Below are 19,898 nucleotides of genomic sequence, written 5' to 3'. Positions count from 1 at the left end.
ATGTCATAGCTGATAGTATTTCAGCTTATGGACGCACCATGATTTACTCATTAATCCCTTGTGTTTCTATCTTTTTGCTGTTTTGAGTAATGTGATAAATTTGTTTATCCTTGTTTTCTTAAAATAATAGTGGTTTCTAAACAATTTAATAGGGTGTGTACATTTTTAATCTTTTTGATATTTTCTTTCCAAATTGGCCGTAGAAATATATCAATTTATATTCACATCTGTAGAGATGATGTGGATCTCCATAGCCTGTTGTGCGCACTTCCATCTGCTTACCCAGCGTAATCCCTCCTCCGCTATGTTGGCTACTAACCACCTCTGCACATTACTGGTCTCCTCTCATAGATAAATAGCTTTTACTGTTTCAGTCACTCAAATCATAATCAATGATGAATATATTAGAGATATAAGTATCCCAAATGTTAGCTCTTTCACATTACCTTTGTCTTTAATCTTGGGTCCGTTTCTTCTGTCCCTACTCCTTTTTCCTTACATCTTGTTATATATCTGTCTCTCCAGAAAGGTTCAAGTTCTAGCCTCAGGAATGTTCTTCAGAGGTGCCATCACCAGACTTCTTAGAAGCCGAGGGTCACTGCAGCACAAAAATCTGATGCTCCTTTAAGCCAGATGAAATGTAAGAGGAAAAGGAGGAAGGGTTAGAATTTTTAAAAAAGCAAAGAAAAACCATAAAATAAGGGACAAAACAGGCACAGACAGGAGGAACCTCTTTTGGGGCATGATTTTAAGGTAGAGATCATATATGGAAAGGTCGTTTATATACTTAAATGAAGACATAATCAGGAGACGTTTTTAGTCTAAGTGTAAAACAAGTGTAAAAACAAGGCATGGAATATGTGTCGAACACCATGTTCCTATTTGCATTAGAAAATGGGGTGTAAGAATTAGGTGTGTTCCTGGTTTATGCATACTACCCCTCTGACAGAACACAAAAGACTCTGGTGGCTCCTGTGAAACCCTGGAGAGGCACACTGGGGAGTGATGAACAGGGATGTGTAAAGATTCTTTTTCTCTGTCCTTTGGTACTGTTTGAATTTGAACTACATGAATGCGTTGACTATTTGAAAGCAGGAAAGTAAAATACGTGAGAACTTCTCTCTCATATGTGAATATCTTGTGTTACTCCTTAACTTTCATGAGGGTGGTATTCTTCTTAGAACCTACTTCCTTCCTTTATCCCAAACTGTCTCAGTGCACATCATAAAGATTCCCGGGGACTAAAAGGCATTCTTCTGACGTAATTATTAATTATCATTTCAATTATCCACAGGCTAAATATGATAAATCTCTGTCATATAAAATCTTTTCTTTTTCTTATTTTAAGTAGGCTCCAGGCCCAGCATGGAGACCAATGCAGGGCTTGAACCCATGACCCTGAGATCAAGACCTGAGCTGAGATCAAGAGTCAGACACTTAACCAACTGAGCCACCCAGGTGCCCCTCGGCTATGTAAAATCTTTGCAGGTTATCTTCCTTTTCATTTTATGTTAGGAGAAAACTAAGGACTTGTGGCTTCAGGGAACAGCAATTATTTCTGGGTTTCATAGAATCAGTGACAGGCGAAAGAGCTAAGCTTTCCTTTATTTTCCTTTTCTTTCTTTCTTTCTTTCTTTCTTTCTTTCTTTCTTTCTTTCTTTTTTTCTTTCTTTCTCTCTCTCTCTCTCTCTCTCTCTCTCTCTCTCTCTCTCCTCATTATGTTTGGGCTACCACAACCTTATATTCTAAAAACATTTGTTTTTTTTTTTTTTTTTTGGAGGTACTTTAATCAAACACAACTCGAAATGATTCACTTGGACAAGTGGTCTTAACAGCAAGGAAAACAAACACTTTATGAAAACAACATCTATAAGACCAAGCCTCCTGTCTTTTATTTTTACTATTTTCTCTGAGTCTGGCATGAAATAGACACACACCAGCCTCCACAGGGGGTTAAATAGAGAACCATCCAAACATCACAATATGCCGTCCAGAATTTTGATGACTTCCATTCCCTGACTCTGGTGCACAATGCCTGGCTCGTGGTGCAGAGACCATGATGTCCTGCCCCGGACAGATATTTGCAGTGGGTGCCAGAAACAGCGGTTCTCTCAACCCCGCCCCCCTCTCCCCCGGCAAAGATGCACAGGTCTTAGAGCAAGCCTCCATCCTTTTTCTAAGGAACTGAGCATAAATAGCGTGTTTTACATCTGGCTTAAAGTCCATTTTTGCTCCATCTTGGAGGGTCTTAGCTCCCACTTCATTTTAGGTCAGTTTCAGCACTTATTGTATCTCGCTTGTTTAGTTCACTAAGCTCTTACATCAAACATGGGAATGGAGGGAGAATTAAAGGTTCTGGAGGATCTGCTTTTAGAGGGGGAACAGGACAAAACTGAGGGCTAAGGCTTGGGTTCCTGGATTTTCAGATCTCAGAGAAAAGAACCTTCTCTGGAATCCGAACTCAGTTAGAGACCACACAGTATCCTTTAAATCCAGACGGGTCTTATATAGGAAGAAAATACTACGTGGAAGTACACTGAATTGAGTGGAGTTGTGGGTATTCCTATATTCTTTATAACTTCTTATACTTTTCAAATTTCCTGCCGTGAGCCTACAACTTCGTAGGTCTGTAGGTTGGAGGGGTTACGTTATCTCTTGGAATCTCTCTCTTAGAAAGGATCTTGAAAATGGAGGTAAGAGTAAGCATTCTTAAGATTTGACATGAAATGAGACCATAATCAGTGCCTGACATGGAGTTGTTGCTCAGTAAACACTGGTCTCTTCACCATCGGGCTCTTCATCTTCCCTGTTCATTAGAGTCCATGGTTTGATTTAGGACCAGCAGGGAGGTCACTTCTGTCAGAGAAAGTCTGTGCACCCCAGCAGTTCTCAGATTTTAGCATGAGTCAGAAGCACCATGAGGGCTTGTCCAAAGCAGACAGCCGGGGGTGTCATCTCTCAAGTTCCTGTCTCCCCAGGCCCAAAGTGAAGGCTGAGAATTTGCATTTTTAACAGGTTCCTGGTGATGCTGCCACTGCTGGTCTAGAAGGCACACTTTGAGAACTGTGGCTCTGCAAGATGCACCACAAAGGTCAATTTCAAATCACTCTGAGTATAGATTTCTGATCTCTGTCTTTCCTCCTTCGCCTCCTCCTGATTCATTTTATTTCATATTTGGAAGTTCTAGAAACCACCAAACTCTGTGTGTTTTTCCCCGTCTGCATTTTTTGTCGATAGCTCAAGTCTCTTCTTATGTCAAAAAAAAAAAAAAAAAAAAAAACAGGAGAGAGCAATAATGTTGTTATGCTTTAAGTATCTTGTTTCATTTAGATACCAAGAGAAAGAGAAACAAGCATTCTCTGGACATTCACTAATCTCAACTGATGTTGTCTACTAATAAAAGATAGTCTCTTTGATGACCGGTGCCTAAAAAAAAATATTGGAAACTCTATAGGCACTCTGGTGCCAAGAAACATTTTTGACATTTAGGACTTGTTTAATCTTTTATCAATATAAATATTTGAAAAATAAAATGATCAGGAAAATGGCTAAGGAAAACATTTCAGATCAGTGCTTGGAATAGCAGGTCATGTTCAGTGCGGAGCCTGTAAAAGCCCTCTTTGTCCTCCTAAACTCTGTAGGATAGAAGTTCTTTGCTTGGGACCCTGAAGTCAAGTGCAAGATGGTCTATTTGCTTATGTTCATTTTTTTCTGGGAAGGTGGTTCATGTTTTCCAATGGATGGTCAAAGGGACTTTGGCTCAGAAAGGGTTAATGCTGCCTTGGAGACTTGCTTGATCAAAAGCCACGTGTTAATTTCTTGGTGAAGAAAGCAAATTTCTAGCAAGGGAGAAGTAGCTGAGAACCATTTTTATTTCCCTCATCTATAACACAGAAGTAATAAAATACCTAGTGGAGCTGTTGTCGAATTCAATGAGTTATTTGCAAGGCCCTCAGGATCTGGTATATGGTGGATGCTAAATAAATGGTAGCCAGTAGCAGTGGAAGTCCTAGCGTGCCTTATGGTGAGCACTACAGAAGCACCAGAAGCAAAGATCTCCAGCATCTTTTGGGTTCCACCTGAAGGATCAAAGGTCTCCTGTGAGGTAGTGTGATTACCCTCATCTTACTAGTAATGACACTGAGGCTCGTTTCCAAAAGGACTCAGGGCAGGCTGTTATTTTATGCCGTGTCCGTGTATTAGAGCCATATTTTCTGTCAGTAAAATTGTATCATATCATTCTGTAAGGTACATATGAATATTTCACCCATTGTGTTTTGTAGGGAGCACTGTGATTTCCAAGCACTCAACCTTTCAAACAAGTATGAGAAGCACTGGCCAAAGTGCTGTTTCGGAAAATAGCCTACTAAAGGCTGGGAATCTCAATCATCTGGTACTGAACCCATGATCTACCTACTGAACCACTTCCCTCGCTAGGAGTAACACTTGTCTCCCTATATTATTCTCCTTAGAATTAGTTTTGTATTTAACCAAAAACTTAGCTTGAAAAAAATAGAAATAAAATGCACATTGACACACAGCAACAGCACATTTATACTACTTAAAATACGTGTTTTCTGAAAAAGGTGACATCAGACTCTGAACCAGATAGTATTTTTTTAAAGATTTTATTTATTTATTTATTTATTTATTTATTTATTTATTTATTTATTTATGGGGGGGAGAGAGAGAAACAGAGAGCAAGCACATGTGAATGGGGGAGGGGCAGAGGGAACGAGGAGGAGAGAATCCCAAGAAGATTCCATGGTGAGTATGGATCCCAACTTGGGGCCTGATCTCAGGACCCCAAGATCATGGCCTAAGCCAAAACCAAGAGTCAGATGCTCAAGCGACTGAGCCACCCAGGCGCTCCAGCACTTACACTCTGCTGATGATAACACTCAGCAGAAATGCTTACTATTACTCCCAGCTAATGAATCTCCTGTGTTTTTACAGTGCCTTCTCTTAGCAAAGGACTTCACAAATGGAGGAGTTAGGTTCTTGCTACTTGAAGTGTGATCTACACCCCAGTAGGATCAGCATCCCCAGGGAGCTGGTTAGAAATATCAGAATCTCAGGCCCGCCCAGACCTGCCTCATCAAAGGTACATCTTAATAAGATCCTCAGGTGATTCATAGGCACATTAATATTTGAGAGGCATTTGGTTAAGTAGCCAGAAAGTTTCTTCTGGAGACTGTAAGCACATTTCCAGGGTGTGGAGATGGTTTCTATTTCCTACCTCTCTTCTTTCCAGCATGTGTGCAGGTTGGTACCAAGTGTAGCTCTTGGCTTGCTGGAACTGCTCTCTTATTCTCCCTTTGTGGCTTCTGACTTATGCTGCATGTGAGGATGTGCCCCACTTCAACCAGGGTTATTTGCCACCTTCTCCTGAAAAAGCCCAGAGTCCAGAGAATTCAGAGACTAGGCAGCAGCAATCCTCCAGTTGACCAAAACCTTCTGGTTGAGTACTATGGGGCAAAGTATTAAGGCTGCACTCCCCAGTGACAGAGCTTCTAGAGCAAATTTCTTTATTTATTTTTAAGATTTTATTTATTTATTCATTCATGAGAGACACACAGAGAGAGGCAGAGACACAGGCAGAGGGAGAAGCAGGCTCCATGCAGGGAGCCCAACGTGGGATTTGATACCGGATTCCAGGATCATGCCCTGAGCCAAAGGCAGCCACTCAACCTCTGAGCCATCCAGGTGTCCCTAGAGCAAGTTTAAAATGACTTAAAAATGAAAGAAATTGCCACTGGGGACTCCAATCCATAATAATTAGGAGCTTGCTGGAGGGAAGGAGAGATTGGGAAGCCATGAGCTGAGAGAGAGAAATTTAAAATTGCAGCACTGTTTTGACTTTTGGTTTTAACCCCTTGCTGGGGTCCTGTTCTAGCTAAAGGTGAGCCATATACCTAACAGAACTTCTGTGTTTGGTCAAAGTACTTTACCCCATATTCAAGGATGATGATTTTCAGGGAGCATGTTTGTATTGGGGAAGCAAATTTGATCCCACTATTGGTCAAGAATAAGGTGACCAAGTGGATTCTGGAACTGTCATTTCAATGTCAGTATCACAAAGGATTTGGAATTGTTATTATATTGTATTGCTACTGTTATTAAAATGGTCCCCAAACTTGGGGAAGAAGCACCCCAAAGGAGATAGCAAATTTGGCAGGTCCCCAAAGAGAGGAAGAGAGAAAAGAGAGTAGGCTTCATGGGTGGGAACCAAGAAAGATAATCCTTTGGGGGCCAGCCTTTGACAGGGCAAAGAGCCCCGACACTCTGCAGCAGAAAGCCCAATGTGGTCCGTCAGGCTTGGGGAGGTATGTGGTTTGCTGGAGGTCACGGAGCTAGAAAGAGGTAGAGCCGGGACTAGAATCAAGTCCGGTGAGCTCCTTGGCCTGGAGAGGTCCAGGCTAGGAAAGAAAGTTTACTTTCAAACTTAGCTGCTTCAGAATCATGTGGAGGGCTTGTTGGAACAGTGCTGGGCTCCACCCCAGAGTGTCTGACTCAGTGGGTTTGCAGTGGGGTCTGAAGGACTGCATTTCTAACAAATTCCCAGGCAGTGCTGATGCTGCTGGCTCAGGGACCAAACTCCGAGAACCTCTCTCCTATTGGCTCGCTACTACTAGAAGGGCAGTCCTGATAATGCCTTCCTGACAGGCCATTATTATGGTCCTAACCTCCTAAGGGGGGGTTGGCCTGCTAAACTGTAGCAGAGAAAAATATTAATGCCCAGTGGGGATAGGAATGACCAATGTATGCATTTTCAGATTTCTCCTCCTTTTTAACATCCCTGCTCCTCTTCCCCTTCCTAGCTTCTCAATGGGTGAAGATCCTTGCTTGATGGTTAACTCCTAGGTTCTTTTCAATTGTGCTAAATCCTGGAATTAAGACAAAACCAAGACTAAAAGAAGCCTGAGAAGCTGAACGGATGTACCCAATAAAGTGTTAAAGGGAGATGGATTAAGACTCCACTTAGGCTGGGCACTGAGAAGAGTCATGGAGGAGAATAGAGAGCAAGAGAGCAAGGAGCTTTGGAGAGTGGGGGGTTCCAGAATAACCTGAGGAGCTGAGAGCAGGAGTGGAAGAGGGTAGAAGTGTTCAGTGGGCCATGGGCCAAATGCCTTTCATGTCCTTCAGCAGATGCAATTACAGATTGAAGTGTCTTTTTGCTCCTAAACTGTTTCTTTGAATGTAATAGCACGTGAATCTGGGCCATGTGGGTCCTGGGATTGATTTGGGACACAGACTTGGTCTGCCAGTAGCGATGATGGCTCTCTTCTGACTCGTCCACAATGCATTCTCTAGTTCTTATTATAATAAGCTGGGAAAGGATGCCCAAGGAAATTTAAGAACTCTGATGTATCTCAGTGTCAGTGATTCCTTAATCTGTGCTAGGATTCTTCTCTGTAACCTCCAAATATTCAGTACAAGCCTATTACACAAAACAGCATCGCCTTGGAGAATGAGGAAAGGGGTAGTGTGTCTGCGTTGGGCACACAGTGATCATGGAAAGGACACAGCTGATAAGAGCCGTGATGAGGAGAGCAGAGGGGATGGGAATGAGACCAGAAGAGGAGGAGGTCTGGAACGAGAGCTGACAGGTGGGTACCAGGATAACGTAAGTGCTCCCAGACAATTTGTGGGAAGCACTGGCTTTCTTAAAGTTATAGTTATTTTGTTTGGCTATTAAGGCAAAGATGATCCCAAAGGCTGGAGAATAGTGGTGCTTCCCAATGGGGAAGAAGAGGGTTGGATCCTTTACGCAATTTTTGTTAACTTTTGTAACTACATTGAAATGTACAACTGATCTGCCTTGAATCAAGGGGCCATTATGCTGAGGCAAGTCACTGGAGGGCTCTGACTTAATAGGAGCCCGGATGTGATGAAGAGAGAGAAAAACCTCACAGGAAAGCTGCATTTTGATATGTTCCCAGGTGGTTTTATCCCGATCAAAGAGGTTTGGACAAGGAATTTAAACATCTGGATTACAAGAACTCTTTAAAGAACACTGGTATTCTCAAAGGACCCTGGAGCCCGGTTTAATGTAACCGGTTAGTTTTTAGACTAAAAACCATCTGCCTGGCTCTGAAAACTTGGAGAGCAGTGTTACTTTCAAGTACACTGACACAATATCAGCTTCTTGCATTTTTTTTTTGGAGGCTCAGCTTCCCATAATCTCAGTTTTGCTGCTCTCATTGAACCCTACTTTCCAGATTGAAAAACCTCAGTTTTTCAGGAGTATCCGATTTTGTGATATGTCGTAATTATACTCTTCATTGTCTCATTGTCATATCTATCATTATTGTATATCATCTAAGTGTCATAAAAACAGCCTGGATGCACATTCCAGGATGCCCACGCAAGCCGAAACATGATTCTGTTCGCTTCCCACCCCCCACGTCCTCCACTTCCTTTTGTCTTCTCCTCTGCAAAGCTGCCCTTCCTTCTCAGCTCCTCTTCTTTTCACACCCACAGAGAACCTGATTCCAGTAGTGAGAAAAACTTGTGAAACAAATATTTTGGTTGTATTACAAATCAGTTGTCATTTGTTTTCCATTTCCTCTAACTATTTACATCTGCCTCCCTGCCTGGGTTTATTTGAAGAGGGGAATGCACACTCAGGCGTTAGTGCAGCAACGCAAACAGGATGATGTCCGCAGTGCCACAGCATGCTCAATCTAAGTGTTTGTTGTAAAAGATTTCCATAAGTCAATCGGAGAAAGACAATTATCATGTGGTTTCTCTCATGTGCAATATGAGAAATAGTGAAAGGGATTATAAGGGAAAGGAGGGGAACTGAGTGGGAAAAATTAGAGAAGGAGACAAACCATGAGAGACTCCTAACTCTGGGAAACACAAAGGGTTGCAGAAGGAGAGGTGGGCAGAGGGATGGGGTAACTGGGTGATGGACACTGAGGAGGGCACATGATGGGATGCGCACTGGGTGTTGTACTCTATGTTGGCAAATTGAATTTAAGAAAAATGTTCATTTTGGCAATATACTTGTAACCTTTTGAAGCGCTCTCTCTGAAGGAGCTATGGGTACAAACAGAGCTCTGCCAGTGGCAACCAACTTTGTAATGTAACACATTTTATAGCCATTTGCTATATTTGGAATTTTGAATCACATGGTAGATTTCATTTTATGTCTTACTTGGTTTTACTCAATATTTTATGATACAAAATTATCTTGTCATAAAATTTGTTCGTAGAGGAAAACAGCCTTACATGGCCGCATTGTACTCCAGTGTACAAGGTAACAATATTTATGTAATCACCACCAGTTTTTGGGTAGTTAGGTAATTCCCAACTTCTTACTAAGATAAACCATGCTGCCGATGGTCGTCTTTGTGAACAAAAGCACCACTTGCATTTGGGACCCTTTTCATGGTATTGTCACCTTCAAGTGGAATCTTTTGGCCAAAGAATTTGAACATTTTGAGGGCTCTTGATGTATATGATCAAATCGGTTTCTGGAAAATCTGCACTGTTTTCCTACTCCATATCCACTACCTCGGACCCTGTCTCCAGCCTCCATGTAAGCTGTGTAAGAACAAAATGTGAAATGCATGGTATACAGTACTTGGCACCTAGTGGTGACTCAGTAAATGGTAGTTGGTCATGATGGACAAGTGTATTATCACTATCGCCTCTCCCTTCCTCTCTCTGACCCTTCATAGAGGTCCAGAGCTCCCCTAGTGCTCCAGGAGTTTCTCTGTTGTGCCTCATCAGGATGTCCAGAATGATCTGTTCATGTCCCTTCCTGCAGGACACTGAGAGGGACTGACTGAGGTGATACATTTCTTGAAACTGGGGTTGTTGGAAAGAAAATGATGCGCGGTTTTACCAGCCCCAGATTTTCAATCAGTGTCTTAGGTCTGTAACTAGGTGGTGCTGAGCTCAGGCTGTACGACAGAATCATTTGGGAACTCTGTAAACAATACCAGAGCATGGCCTTGGTTGGTGGACGGTGGGGCCTCGCCATTGGCATTTTAAACATTCTTCTCAGACAGTTCTAACAGAAGCAATGGCTGAGAACCATAACCCAAAAGATGAGTGGTTTAAATATTCCAGGTACCACGTGGCATCTACTGACAGACTCATTTGGGAGCTAGATGCCTTTCCTGGTGCCTCTCAAGGATTGGACCAAGAATATGGTATGAAATCCTAAGAGGCCTCAATCTTCAACATGTCGGCAAGTATTTGCTAACATTCTGTTTGCTTAAAAGGCCAGAGAGATCAGCCAACTTCTTCTAGAACAGTTATATTTCTCTCTGCCTTCACAATGACCGCCATAATGCCTCATGAGGGAGAAACTGGAGCTCCAAGTGATTGATTAACTTGCTTGTCAATCTCTGCTAACAAGAGGCCAATCAAAAATCAAACCCAGAACCCCGAATCCATGATTTTTCTACCCTTAAAAAAATTGCGTTTGTTTCCTTGTGCTCATCTAACCAATTTTGATTTTAGTTTTTTGCTGTGCAGGGCCGGCCTGCTTCCTCATTTTCAAAGAAGTTGGCCTGTAGAAGTGTCCCGCTGTCCCACAAACAACAACTGTTTCGATCAGGTATTATGGGTGTGTTCTCGACCTGGCCTAAGAGGAATGTAGCTGTATCTAGTCATCGCTTTATAAATATTGATGAAGAATGGTACAAATGTTTTAAAGGAAACTTTATCTGAAGGAGTGTCTTGGAATTCAGCTGTTTCTTTTCATGTCTTTCAGACCTCCTACCCCTGGCACTGAAACCCAAACAGCTAAGGGTGGGCCAAATCCCAATGTTTATTCACTACCGTGGCACCAGCCATCCTGTCTCTCGTAGGCTTTGGGGCAGGGTGATGCCAGGGATTGCAATCTGCACATTCAGCCATGGGTCCCCGAGCTGTGACAAATACCCCATAACGCAGTGGCTCCACTGAAGGAAGCAGTGACTTACAGGTCACTTTCTTCACTCCTTTTAGTCTAAGGATATAAGAAAAGAAAAAGCCCATTTTTAGCAGAGAAAAACTGAGGCGAGGAAACATCGCTCGAGTTGCCTGAGGACAGTCACCCTGGCCGTACTGGAAGGGAACTTGTGCCTTGGATGGTTGTGCCACTCTGGGCCTTCTTTGCCACCTTCCTCATTTTCCTCAGTTCGTGGCTCATTTAAAAGCCAGTGACAAAGAAGCCTGCACAGAGGAGTTCATTGCTGCATTGGTTATAATAGCAAAGCTGAAAGCAATTTAAATGACAAGTCATAGGGGGATGGTTAAGAAAAAAATAAGACATATTCATTGTCGGAAATACTATTAAAAATAATAGTTAAGGAACAGTTTTTAACAACTTGGGAAAATCCTCCAAATAGAAATGATTTTTTCTGGTTCTTCTCCATCTTCCCAACCTCGAAGCCCATGTGATACTCAGAATGTGGGCCACTGACCAGTGGGATCATCTGTGCAGGTACAGAACCTCAAGTCCCACCCCGCCCTACTCAATCAGGATCTGCATTTTAACAACACCTCCAGGTGAGTCACACCATTTTAACTTTTCAAAAGCACTGATTCGAGTAAGGAGTTCTCAAAGATTCAGTCCTCACACTTCTTGACTCTAAATACCTTTGTGCCTGGAGCTAGTGATGGGGCATCTGGTGGCATAGGGTTTCTGATCCCACTGGCCTCAGGTATGGCCTTGGGGACTGGCACTTGGGGAAGCCCCTAGTGTTTTAAACATGCAGACAAGCTTGAGGTCCGCGGTCTACGTGATTTCCCCTGCGATGGAACTGTAAGTGAAAAATGCGGGACTCCTGGGCGGCTCAGCGGTTGGGCGTCTGCCTTCAGCTCAGGTCATGATCCCAGGATCTGGGATCGAGTCCTGCATCGAGCTCCCTGCGGGGAGCCTGCTTCTCCCTCTGCCTGTGTCTCTCATGAATAAATAAATAAATCTTTAAAAGAATGCATGATACCAAAAAGCATATTCTGTGTGATATTGGTTGTGGAAAATTACATCAAGAAAAGATGGAAAGAAAATATACCTTCACATTAACTATGGTACAATTAGAGGTTGTGTGTGTGTGTGTGTGTGTGTGTGTGTGTGTGTGTTTTGGTTGGGGCGGGAAGTGGGTTTCTGTATGTTTCTCTATATACAGGTAACAAAACCTAGGCCACAGATTCCGATGTGCAAGAGCTGTAACTTTATTTTTATATACTACAAATTAGTTTCTACGTTGAATCCCAATCTGCTTGTGATGAAAACTTTTCAGTGCATTCAGAGGGAGCTCTGTTCAATCAAGGTTTGCTCAGTCCAGCCGCCACTAGCCTCTGGCAACACTGGGCCAGTTGGAAAAAGTGCCCCTTTCAGCAGCAGCGTGCGATGGCAAAGCACCAGCTAGAATTTGGCCTCTTCTTGCTCCCTGGGCAAGGTGTTGTGTAGCAATGAACAACCTGCAGTCCCGTGTATGACGGTCCTGGGCTCAGCTCATTTAGGACCCTGCTTCTCTATCCAGTGTTTTTGGCAAATTCCAGGAAGGTTGGTGGTGGTGCTGGATCATGAGGGAGGCAAGGAAGGCGGCAAGTCTCACATTCATCACTAACAACTATCCTTGCTGAAGTGTCCTCGTTCCCGCCTGGCCTTGAAGAGAGTTGGTTGACCAGACTGATGCTGGAGGCTCTTTACTGGTCCAAAGCTTCTGGAAATAGCTGCTCCATGAGCGTCACGGAAAATAGGGAAGTCAGCGAGGCCATCTCATTTCCAGCTGTCTGGGGATCCCCCATGCTGCATTTGGGGTTGCTTCATCCACCTACCACCCTCCTCAGCTCCCCTTGCATATCCCAGACCCTCCTGTGGGTTTTGTACCCTCTTCCATGGGACTGGCTGGGGAGAACACAGAGCCCCTTCTCAGTGCAATTCTTTGTGTTTCTACCCAGAGAATCCTTTGCTCCCCCGAAGCAGGCAAACTGCCTCTTGCATCACCTGCAAGTGTTCCGGATCTATTGTTTATTCATGGGCTTCCTTCCTGCTCTAGGATTTACAAACCAAACTTTGACTTGAGTCACCAAAGACATACCTCCTTCTTTGTCCAGTTTCACCCTTACCTGGCTTGATAAAAGCCTCCAACCGAATGAAACACAGGGGGAAGAAAAATGTTAACATCTTTTAAGGTACTATCCATGCACTTTCCAGATATACGTGTGTAGGTCTTGACGATAAGCCAAGAAAGTGAGCTGCGGGAAAAGTCCTGCAAGAATTATAAAGAAGGCTATACTTTTTAACCAATCACTCTCCCTTTTTTTCTCTTCCTGCTGGAAGGACAGCTGCTACTGAACACTTCCTGAACACTTCTCCTGGGCCAGGCACTGTCAGGAGTGCTTTCTATGTGTCAACTCCTTTAGTCCTCACTATGATAGTCTCATCACCAGATATGATATGAGGGAACAGAGACATGCAGAGGTGACGTAGCTCACTCAAGGCCTCGCATCGAGTAACTGGCAAGTGGCACTCAGGATCCAAGGCTGGAGGTTCCCCAGGAGCCCTGCCTGGGACGCGGGGCTGCACGGTTTTCTGCTCTTACCAAGTGTACGACTTCTGTGATCCAGGGTGAGAAGATTCTCGATGGCCACTTGAAGTTCAGAGGCAACGGCCTTTGCTCCCTCACAAAGCCGTTGTGAATATTTATTTTCTAAAAAGTCATCAGTAACTGTGGCTATGTTTTTGCAGGTGGCCTGGTATCTGTTATTAAAGGGAAGATAAGGTTCAGGGTGAGAACCTGACACTGGTTTTGGCTCCTGCCTCACAGGAAGCCTGGTTTTCTCACTAGATTTTGTTGATCAAAATGGAACAAAGGCCATAAAACCCAACGCGGCGTGAGGAATGCAGCATTGCCTCCGGTGCTTACAGACGTTCACGTAGATGTCCAGGGGCAACACGGGTTGTGGGGGGCGGGGCACGGAGAGCTTTGTGCCACTTGATTTCATCTCACCTAGTGAAACATTGATTTCAAGCTCATAGACCCGTGGAATCACTGACAGCCAAGAGCTGGGGAAGTTCTAGTGGGGGGAAACAACACAGGGGAGATGCTTCACCCATGGGTGTTTGGATGGATACACACAGGTACCCTGGAGGGCTTCTTTGATTGGAAGACAACTGGTGAATTTCTTGCAGAAGCAGCTGGAACAGAGCTGCCCCTTGTATCGGTTCTAAATACACATTCATTTCTGTCCTATCTCCTTCTGTGGAGATCAGAACTGTGCTGTGGTCTAGTCGTAGGAGTTTTGTTCAAGAGCTTTCCTTTCTTTCTTTTCTTTTTTTTTAATTTTTAAAATAAATTAATTTATTTAGGGGGGTTGGGGCAGAGGGAGAGAGAGAATCTTAAGTTGGCTCCACACTCAGTAGAGAGCCTGATGTAGTGCTCGATCTCAAGACCCTGAGATCACGACCTGAGCCGAGATCAAGTCAGAGGCTTAACCAGCTGAGCCACCCAGGCACCCCAAGAGCTTTCCTCTCTGCACAGGCTGCCATAACAGACTGGGCAGCTTACACAACAGAAATGTATTTTCTCATAGTTCTAGAGGTTAGAAGTCCAAGATCAAAGTTCCAGCAAGGTTGTGTTCTCGCGAGGCCTCTCTGCCTGGCTGGTAGAAGGCTGCCTTCCCTCTGTGTCTTCCCATGGCCCTTCCTCTATGTTCATGAAGCAGGAGAAAGAACTCTGGTATCTCGTCTTACAAGGACACTAGTCCTATTGGATTAGGGTCCCATCCTCATGGCCTAATTTGGTCTTAATTATCTGAAGGCTCTATCTCAAATAGTCACACGGGGGGTTAGGGCTTCAGTATAGAATTTGGTGAGGGGACATAATTCAGTCCATAACATGTATTAGGTCCCGTGCTAGGAGGTAAGAAGAGTGATTTATGATGACATTCTAGCCTCAGGGCTCAGAAGCTCCTACTCTAGGGATTGTTCCATAGCCATTAGAGTCGTGGGAGGTACAAGAACTGTGAAGGCCCTGGAAACAGATGCCTGCATCCTATGGTAATTCCCGTGTGGCTTTAATCATGGCTGTATCTTGAGCAAGCAGATTCCATAAATATTCTGGGCGAGTGGTGGAGGAGCTATTCTCTTGGGGTGGTGAAGTTGTACTCAAGGCCCATAAAAGTATTTCTTTTTAAAGATTTTATTTATTTATTCATGACAAAGAGAGAGACAGAGACAGGCAGAGGGAGAAGCAGGCTCTGTGGGACTCGATCCCGGGTCTCCAGGATCACACCCCAGGCCGAAGGTGGCGCTAAACCGCTGGGCCACGAGGGCTGCCCCCATAAAAATATTGATAAGATGAATTTCTGGGAAATCTGAATTAAGAGATGGGAATGAACTTTGGCAACTGGACTAAAACCCAGGACTCTCCTGGAATTCCAAGGTTTTGACCGTCTGGGACAAATTCCCTCATTCGTGCCTTCGATTGTAGCCACAGGTTAGAGTGGGAGACGGGACAGGTCTGTGGAGTGGGAACATCCGAGACGGGGGTTGTGACAACATAGAGAGGCTACTAGCCCTTCTCACATAACCAGCTGTGCGGAAAAGGGAAATTCTAAAGAAGATACACCAGACAGAGAAAATGTATGCTACACAGACCCAAAGACTTTTATGCTCTGCACTAGATATGACTAAATCTCCACTCCGCAGGGCACCTGGGTGGCTCAGCGGTTGAGCATCTGCCTTTGGCTCAGGTCGTGATCCCGGGGTCTTGGGATGGAGTCCTGCATTGGGCTCCCTGCAGGGAGCCTGCTTCTCCCTCTGCCTGTGTTTCAGCCTCTGTCTCAGCGTCTGTTATGAATAAATAAGTACAATCTTTAAAAAAAAACACACACACACACAAATCTCCACTCTGCAGGCCAAAAGTGTCCTTGAATTTGACCCTTGAGGTTGGCCACAGCCTGTCTGGTGAGAAACTGTCAATCAACAAAGAAGGAAAGGCCTGGGAGTGCAATTACCAGCCGTCAGCCACCAGGGGGCGAGCGTGGCCTCCCACTCCTCCAAAGAGTAAGGGAAGGACCTTACGGGGATATGGCTGTAGGGTGGAGCTTTTAGGGGGGCTTGGGGGACTTGGGTAGGATTTAGAAGCTGTTGTGGTTTTGGGGGGGAGGGATGTCAAATACCTAATTACTTAAGGACTGATAGGGTGTCTATGGACCTGGCCTTGACCTTCACAAACCTAACAGTCCCTCTATACCAGCTCCTGAAGAGTTCTGGGGTGTGATGTCCCAAACAAATAACTTCATTTTAAAAAAAAATTAACTTATTTGTGTGAGCATGTCGTGTGTCACGCAGGAGAGCCCTATGCACCTGTGCACACACACACACATGCACGCACATTATTAGACATGCTCACTGACTTAAATACGTTGTTAACACATTGTCTAAATATTGCTTCAGTTTGGAAAAAAATGTTGTATTCAAATCGAGTCATCTTTTCAAAATACACCTGGAGTGAAAATACTGCCCATATTTCAGAGAGCCTTTAAATAAATAGTGGTATATCAGCTTAGGCTGCCAAAAGCTAAGAGGAGAGGAGTCATCAAGCCAGGGACACTGATCACAGGTACCCCCAGGTCCTCCCCGCCACCCCCTGCCATCCCCTATCCTTTCCTGGCCCCCTACACAAATATGTGGCTCATGGTTGGTACCAGAGTTTGCTGGTACTCCTCATGCTCTTGGGCCTGCTGCCTCAGGTCTCCCAGACACTACAGCCTGCTCTCTTCTCTCAAATACTTAAGAGAAAACCTCTGAGTGCCTCCTTCTCTATATTTGGGATTATGGGATTAAAACAAAAAGATTGAAAGCAGGAAGCCAGATTTCCCGAGAGCATTCTCAATGAGGGTTCACCTCCCTCACCTGGTCTACAGGAGGTGATCCTTACAGGCAGGGTAGGTCAAAGGGCAATGGCCCTGAGAGTTGAGAGTCAAGAGTCGAGAGTCAAGGCAAGAGAAGGTAAGCTTGCTCCCTGTGGGCCAAGTATCGGGCTTGGTCCCATCAGTATCATTATGTCACTTAATCTTCACTCTGATTTGATTTGCAGGCTCTCTAGTACTATTTCCATTTTACACAGGGGAAAGCAAACACCGGAGAAGTGAAGTACCTTCTGACGGTCATACAGATCTGGCGTTTGAACTTCGACATTCTGAGTTAAAAAAATAGCATTATTTTCCAGTCCTGGCTTCAATGCTTTCATCTACTTTTCCAGAACTACCTGAAATCTTCTTCCCTCTTCTCTAGCTTCTCCATTTGCTAGTCTCCAAGGCCTTCCTTATTCTTTAACATCTTTGTATTGACGATGGCTATGCAAGTGATGATAATGTTTGACTTTTCCTGATCACTTACTGCAGGCCAAGCAATGTGCTGAGCACCAAGCTTTCCTTACCCTCAGTCCTCAGAGCAACTCTCAGGGACATTGATTGATACCATTGTCACCATTGTAGAGATGAGGCTCCTGACATGTGGGAGTGTTCAGAAACTTGCACAAGGCCATACACCATGCAAGTGATCGAGCCAGGATTTGAACTGAAGTGTAACTGTCTAGTGGCCCAGGTATTTAAACTACTGTGCTATCCTTTGCATACGGGAGTATTAAGTCTATGGAGAAAAACGCAGGGCTATATAGGATTATTCAGAAGATCCTTTAAAAACCCAAAATAATAGCAAAAAGGGGAACAATTATATCTTTATGTGGCATAGTATAATGATGCAGCTGGCAAAAAAATGCTTACTTGCTAAAACAGGAGGCTTTCCAACTTGCCCTGCTTAGAAAAATAATCAACTGTGATTATTTTCATTTTTATCCTGTTCCTGTATTGGAAATTCCTGGAGTCTGATTTTATCTGCGTAGGAAGCCAACCTGGATTGTTATTGTTTGTCAGAAGCCCCTTTCATCATTTCTATAACCAGTCGATGGGCTCATCCCTAGGGATCTAATTTATGAGTGTTTCTGGCTCAATGGATGCTTTCAAGTAATCAAGATTGAGAGGGTGAATGGCTATTTTGTTGTCAACTACTAGCATCTGGCTATAAAACAAAGATGTGAGGAGCGATCAAGGGAACATGGAAGTATGGCTAACTTTGAACTTGAGTTCATTGGTCTTGACACATTGAATCTGAGTCAATTGGTCTGGTATTCTCTCTGCAATGTTGGGGATGAAGTACATGAGTCCCTTCTTACCAGCATCTTGGGAAAAATCAGACATCAAACTGGATCTCAGCAACCAGCCAACACTCCTGGAGTAATATTTTTAAACCCCAGAGTTTAAATGGCTCCCTAACAATACTTCAAAGAACAAACACAAGGATGTGTTCATCAACAAGGGTCAGATAGTATTATTTGAATATCTAGGATACGAATAGTTCTGCTAATTGGTGAGCTGAACGTTAAGGAGATAGACACTGAAGAGGATGCATGTGCTGGAGCTGGCCCAAGCCAACAGCCCAAGGAAGAGAACTCACTTTAATTCCCTAGGTGGCAGCAGCCAACAAGGATTTAGAAGTCTGTGAGAGTGTGGCATCTTGGGGAAGGGTAACTTTCAGGGACGCAAAGAGACACAGGATTTGCTACAGGGTTTAAGATTCTGAGTTGAGATGCAGAGAAAGCATTTGACAAAATACAGCATCCATTCCTGATCAAAACTCTTCAGAGTGTAGGGATAGAGGGAACATTCCTCGACATCTTAAAAGCCATCTATGAAAAGCCCACAGCAAATATCATTCTCAATGGGGAAGCACTGGGAGCCTTTCCCCTAAGATCAGGAACAAGACAGGGATGTCCACTCTCACCACTGCTATTCAACATAGTACTGGAAGTCCTAGCCTCAGCAATCAGACAACAAAAAGACATTAAAGGCATTCAAATTGGCAAAGAAGAAGTCAAACTCTCCCTCTTCGCCGATGACATGATACTCTACATAGAAAACCCAAAAGTCTCCACCCCAAGATTGCTAGAACTCATACAGCAATTCGGTAGCGTGGCAGGATACAAAATCAATGCCCAGAAGTCAGTGGCATTTCTATACACAAACAATGAGACTGAAGAAAGAGAAATTAAGGAGTCAATCCCATTTACAATTGCACCCAAAAGCATAAGATACCTAGGAATAAACCTCACCAAAGATGTAAAGGATCTATACCCTCAAAACTATAGAACACTTCTGAAAGAAATTGAGGAAGACACAAAGAGATGGAAAAATATTCCATGCTCATGGATTGGCAGAATTAATATTGTGAAAATGTCAATGTTACCCAGGGCAATTTACACGTTTAATGCAATCCCTATCAAAATACCATGGACTTTCTTCAGAGAGTTAGAACAAATTATTTTAAGATTTGTGTGGAATCAGAAAAGACCCCGAATAGCCAGGGGAATTTTAAAAAAGAAAACCATATCTGGGGGCATCACAATGCCAGATTTCAGGTTGTACTACAAAGCTGTGGTCATCAAGACAGTGTGGTACTGGCACAAAAACAGACACATAGATCAGTGGAACAGAATAGAGAATCCAGAAGTGGACCCTGAACTTTATGGGCAACTAATATTCGATAAAGGAGGAAAGACTATCCATTGGAAGAAAGACAGTCTCTTCAATAAATGGTGCTGGGAAAATTGGACATCCACATGCAGAAGAATGAAACTAGACCACTCTCTTTCACCATACACAAAGATAAACTCAAAATGGATGAAAGATCTAAATGTGAGACAAGATTCCATCAAAATCCTAGAGAAGAACACAGGCAACACCCTTTTTGAACTCGGCCATAGTAACTTCTTGCAAGATACATCCACGAAGGCAAAAGAAACAAAAGCAAAAATGAACTATTGGGACTTCATCAAGATAAGAAGCTTTTGCACAGCAAAGGATACAGTCAACAAAACTCAAAG

The 19,898-nt window shown here is 43.7% G+C and overlaps 1 long non-coding RNA gene across 1 annotated transcript in view; it reads right to left on the bottom strand.

The window, feature by feature from the left end:
• Positions 1-328: 328 nt before the first annotated feature.
• LOC140622460 (uncharacterized) overlaps positions 329-19,898 on the bottom strand; it is a 35,252-nt gene continuing 15,682 nt past the window's right edge. Inside the window, exon 3 of the long non-coding RNA XR_012022227.1 lies at positions 329-622. This is a non-coding gene — a long non-coding RNA (uncharacterized lncRNA). The remainder of the gene's footprint in view (positions 623-19,898) is intronic.

Source organism: Canis lupus, chromosome 31, assembly GCF_048164855.1.
Source record: "Canis lupus baileyi chromosome 31, mCanLup2.hap1, whole genome shotgun sequence".
In the NCBI taxonomy this organism is placed as follows: domain Eukaryota; kingdom Metazoa; phylum Chordata; class Mammalia; order Carnivora; family Canidae; genus Canis; species Canis lupus.
The sequence above is the reverse complement of the archived record's forward strand: the minus strand, read 5'-3'. Positions and strand labels throughout refer to the sequence as shown.